Below are 7,210 nucleotides of genomic sequence, written 5' to 3' on the forward strand. Positions count from 1 at the left end.
GCATCTATTAGAAGGTTGGTCAGAAAATACATACTACCTGCTTCTTAAGAAGCATTAACAGCCTTGACGTGCCATTCTATGACAAATAGTTAAGCAAAAAAAAAAAAAAAAAGAAAGAAAAGACCAATTATGAAAAGCAGATTAAATAAGTATAAAACATAAAAGAAATTCAAATCATCTGTGGAAAGTAAAATGTGAATATTCTTTTTACCATAGTTTTTAAGAGGAGAACTTACAAGAAAGATTTTTTTCATATTCAAATACAATACAAGTGGTGGGCAAATGCAAAATATTCTATCAGAGTATTTTGATACTTTCAAAACACTTTCACTATTTGAAACATCATGATTAGAAAAATAAAACAGATTTTTACAAAATTATTAAGTGATTTTTGGCTAAGCAATGCAACTATAATTTACATCTGAGCAAGTGCAAATCCAAACAATATTACTTAATATAAATTTATTTTCAACTAATATGCTATAATTATTTTTAAAGCTGTGTTAAAGAACATGAAGTTGAGTTGAAGTTATATTTCTAATGGCCTTAACTCCTTTTTGAGAAATAGTGTGGGTATTAATCAAGCAAACAATGTACTTCTTGCCCCTGATAAAAACCTCTTTTGGCCCCTCCAAAGTAATTTAATAATAACTCAGTTTGTACACATTATGAAGTTTTTATAGCATTGCTTCCACTTGATCTATGAGCCACTGTGGATTGCTCCAAGTAAAAAAAGCACAGTAAGACACATTCTGGATGAGTCACAGAAGCAAAACCACAAATCTGTGTTTTTTACTTAGGGGCAGTACACTGGGAAGATTTTTCCCAAGACAAGCTAGACTGGAAGTGTTAGTACTCAAGTGAATCAATGAACACTTTCAGTTGTCGTCAGCTATAGCTAGGAGAAACAAGAACCCTCAGCAGTCCAAGAAGGAATGGGTTGGCAGGACCATGGGCTTTCATGTCAGAATGTTCTGAATGTTAAGTATGGGTTCACTTCACAAGCTATGTGATCTTCTAGCCTGTAAGTCTTACTTTTCTTCTCTCTAAAATGAGCTTAAAATTATATTCAAGTTTCCAAACTGTCGAATGGATTATTTGAGATATTATGTGCTAGGCAGCCATCACCATGCCTGGCATGGAGAAAACATTGGCGGCACACGCGCGGCTGTGGTTATCATTGTATCATCATTGTAAATATCATCATCATCACCATTATCTCAAAGAATGAAAAAAAAAGGGGCCAAGAAGCAGAGAATTTGTGAGGAATGAGATGTACCAGTGACAAATAGGGCAGTTTAGGGAACTAAGTTGGCAAGCTCTGGATATGAAGCAGATGTTTCTATCATGCAGACCTGGGCATGCATTGCCAGAGCAGGACAATTCCTTAAAGGTATTGCTCCAGGCTAAAAATGAATCGGGAGGAACACACATAGTCCCAAACTGGCAGCCATGCTACCCAGCTGAAAGTGGTCATTAAACACAAACCCTTTGGGGCAAATGTGCTGACCATTCTGTATCAGAAAAGCTGTGTGATTTAGATACTAGCCAAAAAATACAGCATCATCAAAACACTGCATTAAATTGGAAGGCATGTGAAAGAATGATGGGGAGAGAGTACCTGTTCATTTTGTTTCTAGCTCTGCAGCAATCTAGGCTACATTTTTCCATATAGTTGTACTAAAACTTCTCCTCCAAGAAGTGGGGACTAAGAAGACCCCTCATGAATATGCTCAGAAGATCAGCTAAGAAGACCTGACGTTAATACATTCAGAAGTGAAGCAAGTATGAACTGAAAAGTGGGACTAAAAAGAAGGACTTTCCTAAAGAGTAGGACTGTCAGGAGCCAGAAAGCCAGCAGCAGGGTAACTAAGCTCGGTTCATTCAGCAGGCCATGTCGGGGCACTCCTAGGAGCGTGGGTTGAGAGAAGTGTTGTGAGGGAGTTCCCTCCAAACACTCCTGGCAAGGCGGCCTTGTCATTGTTCAGTCCCTAAGTTGTGTCAGACTCTTTGTTACTCTGTGAACTGCAGCATGCCAGCCTTCCCTCTCCTCCTCTATCTCCCGAAATCGCTCAGACTAATGTTCACTGAGTCAGTGATGCCATCCAACCATCTCATCCTGGCTATTATTAATACATGCTCAGATGGTAAAGAATCTGCCCGCAAAGTGGTAAACCTGGGTTTGATCCCTGGGTTGGGAAGATCCCCTGGAGAAGGAAATGGCAGCCCACTCCAGTATTCTTGCCTGGAGAATCCCATGCACAGTGGAGTCTGGCGGGCTGCAGTCCACGGGGTCACAGAGAGTCAGACACGACCCAGCACCTGACACTCACACCCTGTGCTAGTGGCCAAAGCAGCGGGGAGGAGAGCGCTCTTTTCAGAAAGCAGCTTAAATCGTGTCATTTTCTGCTCAAAATCTTTCAAAGTTTTCCCCATTAACTTACAAATAAAAGTCTATTCCTTACAATAGCCTAATAGTCTTTTTTTCCCCCAAAGAATCTATTTTTAAAATAATAATCATAATGCTTTAAAAAATGAGACTCAATAAAAAACTTTAAAATATGATTCAATTTGTACATGGTTATTCAAGAAACACAAAGGATATCCTCTGTCAAGTACACTTACTAATGTATTGCAGGGGTTTTATTTATATTATTTTGGTTATTTTATTTTTTTAAAAAAATTGGAGTATTTACAATGTTGTATTAGTTTCAGATGTACAGCATAGTGATTCAGTTTTACATATACATATATTAACTCTTCTTCTGATTCTTTCACCATATAGTTTATTACCGAAGTGTCAGTAGACTGATCTGGTTTACATTTTTGATCTTATGTCTTGCATATTTTTTCATAGCTGGTTCCTTTTCATTCTTTGGGTCTCATCTCAAATTCCAACTTTTTGAGAAATTCTCAACCTGTCAACCACTCTTCATCACTTTGGCCAGCAGTAACCATGCCATATGCTGTGCTTAGTCACTCAGAGGTGTCTGACTCTTTGTAACCCCATGAACTGTAGCCCACCAGGCACCTCTGTCCATGGGATTCTCCAGGCAAGAATACTGGAGTGGGTTGCCATGCCCTCATCTGGGGGATCTTCTCAACCCTGGGAAAGAATCCAGGTCTCCCACATTGCAGGTGAATTCTTTACCAGTGAATTCTGAGCTACCAGGGAAGCCCAAGAATACTGTACTGGGTAGCCTATGCCTTCTGCAGGGGATCTTCCCAACCCAGGAATCAAACCAGGGTATCCTGCATTGCAGGCAGATTTTTACAAGCTGAGCTATCAGGGAAGCCCCAACCATGCCATATTGGTTGTTAAATATTTTTACTATATCACTTACTATATATTAAATATCATGATATATACTGGTAAATACATCTACAAGGAGAAATATCAATAATCTCTGATACGTAGATGACACCACTCTTCTGGCAGAAAGAAAGAGGAACTAAAGGAGCTCTTGATGAAAGTGAAAGAGGTGAATAAAAAATCTGGCTTAAAACTCAACATTCAAAAAACTAAGATCATGGTATCCGGTCCCATCACTTCATGGCAAATAGATGAGGAAACAATGGAAATAGTGACAGACTTTATTTTCTTGGCTCCATATCACTGCAGATGGTGACTGTAGCCATGAAATTAAAATGTACTTGCTCCTTGGAAGAAAAACTATGACCAACCTAGACAGCATATGAAAAAGCAGAGACATTACTTTGCCAACAAAAGTCTGTATAGTCAAAGGTATGGTTTTTCCAGTAGTCATGTATGGATGTCAGAACTGGACCATAAAGAAAGCTGAGTGCTGAAGAACGATGCTTTTGAACTGTGGTGTTGGATAATACTCTTGGAAGTCCCTTGGACTGCAAGGAGATTAAACCAGTTAAATCTAAAGGAACTCAACCCTGAACATTCATTGGAAGGACTGATGCTGAAACTGAAGCTCCAATACTTTGGTCACATGATGCAAAGAACTGCCATGCCCAAGATAGGTGAATGCTTTGAGCAGACCAATGGAAAGTCTTGTGCTCAAAAAGGCAAATGAATATCTGATGAACATGATTCAAAATATGATTCCTATTACAAAGGTCTTCATTGTCTTCTGAATAGAATATTTATAAGACAAGCAATCTTTTCTCTTGCAAATAGAGTAACCAACTCTTCTGGTTTGCCTGAAACTCGGAGTTTTCTAGGGTTGGAAGATTATCAGTGCAAAATTTTTCATTTAACATGCTAACAAAGTCTGTGATTTTACCTGGCCTGGAAAAAAATAAAAATAAAAAATAAATAAAATAAATCTGTTCCTTAAAAAGGTGAGAGAGTAGAGGAGAAGACATAGTGGAGGCAGCAGGGTCTTGCCATGGTTACTTTGCTTCTTGCTGGTAAACATTTTAGAACCTTCTTGCAACAGTACCACAAAAGCGAAGTTCTGTCGAATTGAGAGATGGCACATCCATCCCTTATTCAGCCAGTAAACTGCTTTCTTTTGTCTGCTAAGCTGCTAGTTTACGTTCTTAAATTTATTTTAAAACAGTTTCTCTGTACTCATTTAATCAACACATATTTTCTTGTGATTTACTTGTAAAATAAATACTATTGCTGTAGATTTATATGTTGTATTGATGCTTGCAGTTTACAATTATTCTAATAAGTTTGTATCCCTTTCATGATGGCTGGTTTATGGTTGTCACTGCTGAACAACAGTAGATAAATTTAGAAGGCAATCCAATTGTTCAAACTTAACTATTTATGTTCTCCTTAATATTACAACTGAGTATGTCTTTCTTTAAAGATAAGATTATAATGCTGCTACCTAATAACTATTTAGAATACATATAATTATTTTAATATCTGCTCACATGCTCAGTCCTTTTCTCTCTCCTCTTTTTTTTTTTCTTTCTTTTAAAGGAAACCAGTGTTGCTAGATAGCTTAACCAATATCCAAATAACTTAGACACCATGTAAAAGCTTCAAATATTAAGGAAGCAGAATCTCTGAGGCACAGGGCAATTTTAACATGCTCCGTATGCACCTTGATGTCTGAGAACCACTTGACTACTTACTTGTGGGAATAACTAGAACCCACCAAACACTTGGCAGCAGTCACCCTAACTGTAGCCACAGTGTCTGGATGTGTGTTAGGCTAATGAGATATGCTCTCTGATACATCTTTTACTAGATGGAAATGAAACCTCTTCTGTGTAGTCAAAAGAGTTGCATATATAGAACACACAATATTTTCACAGACTAAAAAGTCCAATGTTCAGAAAACTTAAAAACAGTTTTATTTTCTCCTATCAGAACTTAATTTCTATCTTGATTGCCAATGGTGTCCAGGAATAGAATCTGCAATAGAATCAGTTCATTCTAGGGAAACTTAAATATTTTGAAATTATTTCAAGTCTGAAGTCAGATATAGAATGATTTCTCCTTGCGTTCCCAAGTCCTGAAGTTGATTCTAAGGTTCAGGGCTTATAAAAACTCTATAGTGTTGGTAGGGAGAGAACTCCACTTCTTGGTGTTGATCTGTCCTGTGCTGGTATTCAGGGAGACACATAATTGTTTCGTTTGCATATCTACTGGCATTTGTTTCAGTGCCCTCTTGCCACTCAGTACAAGCTATTTGTGAATGCACATTTCCATTGAATTAAAGATTAATTTTATGTGATTCTTCTGCCTTCACATAAGGTTTGGCTGTTTCCTGAACCTTCCTGAGACTGCAGTTGGCTGGATCCCCATCAGATATTCTCTGCTCCTGAAATCCTGGACAGTCACCCTGATTCACTTGGCACCTACATTACAGTGACCTGGGGCACATCTGCAGGCCTGTCAGAGCTCATCCAGAAAGTAGGCATCAAATATCCTCAACTTTTGTTTTCTCAGTTTTAAAGTGCTGTGTCCTACCTCAGTTTCAGCACCTCCATATCAAACTGCTAAGCTTTCAAGCTTCAATTTTATTTCCTTCCAATTTTCTCTTACTCTCCCCAGCTCAGAGACATAGAATCCAAGTGAGTGGTGGGGAGATTGCCAGAGAAGGTTAAAAAGAGTTGGGGTGTTGCATTTGTTTGATTTTTCCCCAACTTTAACCTAGACTGGGAATTTTTTTTTATTTTATTTTTTAACTTTACAATATTGTATTGGTTTTCCCATATATCAGAATGAATCCGCCACAGGTATACATGTGTTCCCCATCCTGAACCCTCCTCCCTCCTCCCTCCCCATACCATCCCTCTGGGTCGTTTTTAAAGCCTAAAAAGCAATCATTGACCATTAGCTTTTTGCATCTTCTAATGATAACCTCTCCTTAGAGCAACAGTGATCTCAATTCTCATTCCCAAATGGAAGAAAGTCTTGGGTTAACATTGTGCGCAGATTCAAGAGGGACTGAACTGAGATGTTAAAATATTATTATCCTCATTTTACCAGTGAAGAAACAGTTTAGGGAAATTAAATAATTTTCTCAAGAACATACTACTAGGAAGTAGTTGAGCTAAGTCTCAACTCCAAGTCTGTCTTACAGTCTAGCGTCTGTTCTTAACCATGTAATCATTCCATTACTGACCTTCCTGTTTTCCTCTCTCATTTTAGGGCTGACTTATCGTGCCCCAACTTTTTGTATGATGGGGCATGAGAGCAGAATGTGGAAGCAGGAGTGTGCATGAAATGATTGTGTGACAATGATGCTAACCACATTCAAGAATGAAATTTTCATAAAGATACATTCAAACAAAAATTAAAAATAAAAGACACGTGCAATGCAAAGGCTTATTCTTGTGATTATAAAGAATATAAATGCTCTGAGATTTTAGTTAAGCCTCTTTAGCAGGTTTTCCACATGAGATGCTTCCTCACCCAATGAGGTTTCATATTTCATAGGTCAAGCTTGCCAATGACTTTGCTGCTTTCAGCTTCCTTTTTACATTAAATGCCAATGCCTAGACAAAAAGTCCACATTTTGCCTGACATCCATTTCATTTGAACATGAGCTCATCTATCCTGTCTCTTGGAATTAGCCAATTTGAGTTTTAAGAACATCGGACATTTTCCTGGCTACCTGAAAATGCAGAAGAGCTAACTTTATCTTTAAATAATTTATTTTGTCTTATTTTAATTTTGTTTCTGCTTCAGTATTATTTGGCAAATGATCATGAAAAGTCTGAGTTGAATAATAAAAGAATTTGGCATAACTCTGTGGGGAAGCTTCCTACA

The 7,210-nt window shown here is 37.9% G+C and overlaps 1 long non-coding RNA gene across 1 annotated transcript; it reads left to right on the top strand.

Annotated features, from left to right (window-relative positions):
- The first annotated feature begins 5,785 nt into the window (after positions 1-5,785).
- Positions 5,786-6,763, top strand: LOC133247128 (uncharacterized). The gene is made up of 2 exons (XR_009736267.1): positions 5,786-5,848; positions 6,590-6,763. It is a non-coding gene; the product is annotated as an uncharacterized LOC133247128 (long non-coding RNA).
- The last annotated feature ends 447 nt before the right edge of the window (positions 6,764-7,210 follow it).

Source organism: Bos javanicus, chromosome 5, assembly GCF_032452875.1.
Source record: "Bos javanicus breed banteng chromosome 5, ARS-OSU_banteng_1.0, whole genome shotgun sequence".
NCBI classification, from domain to species: Eukaryota; Metazoa; Chordata; class Mammalia; order Artiodactyla; family Bovidae; genus Bos; species Bos javanicus.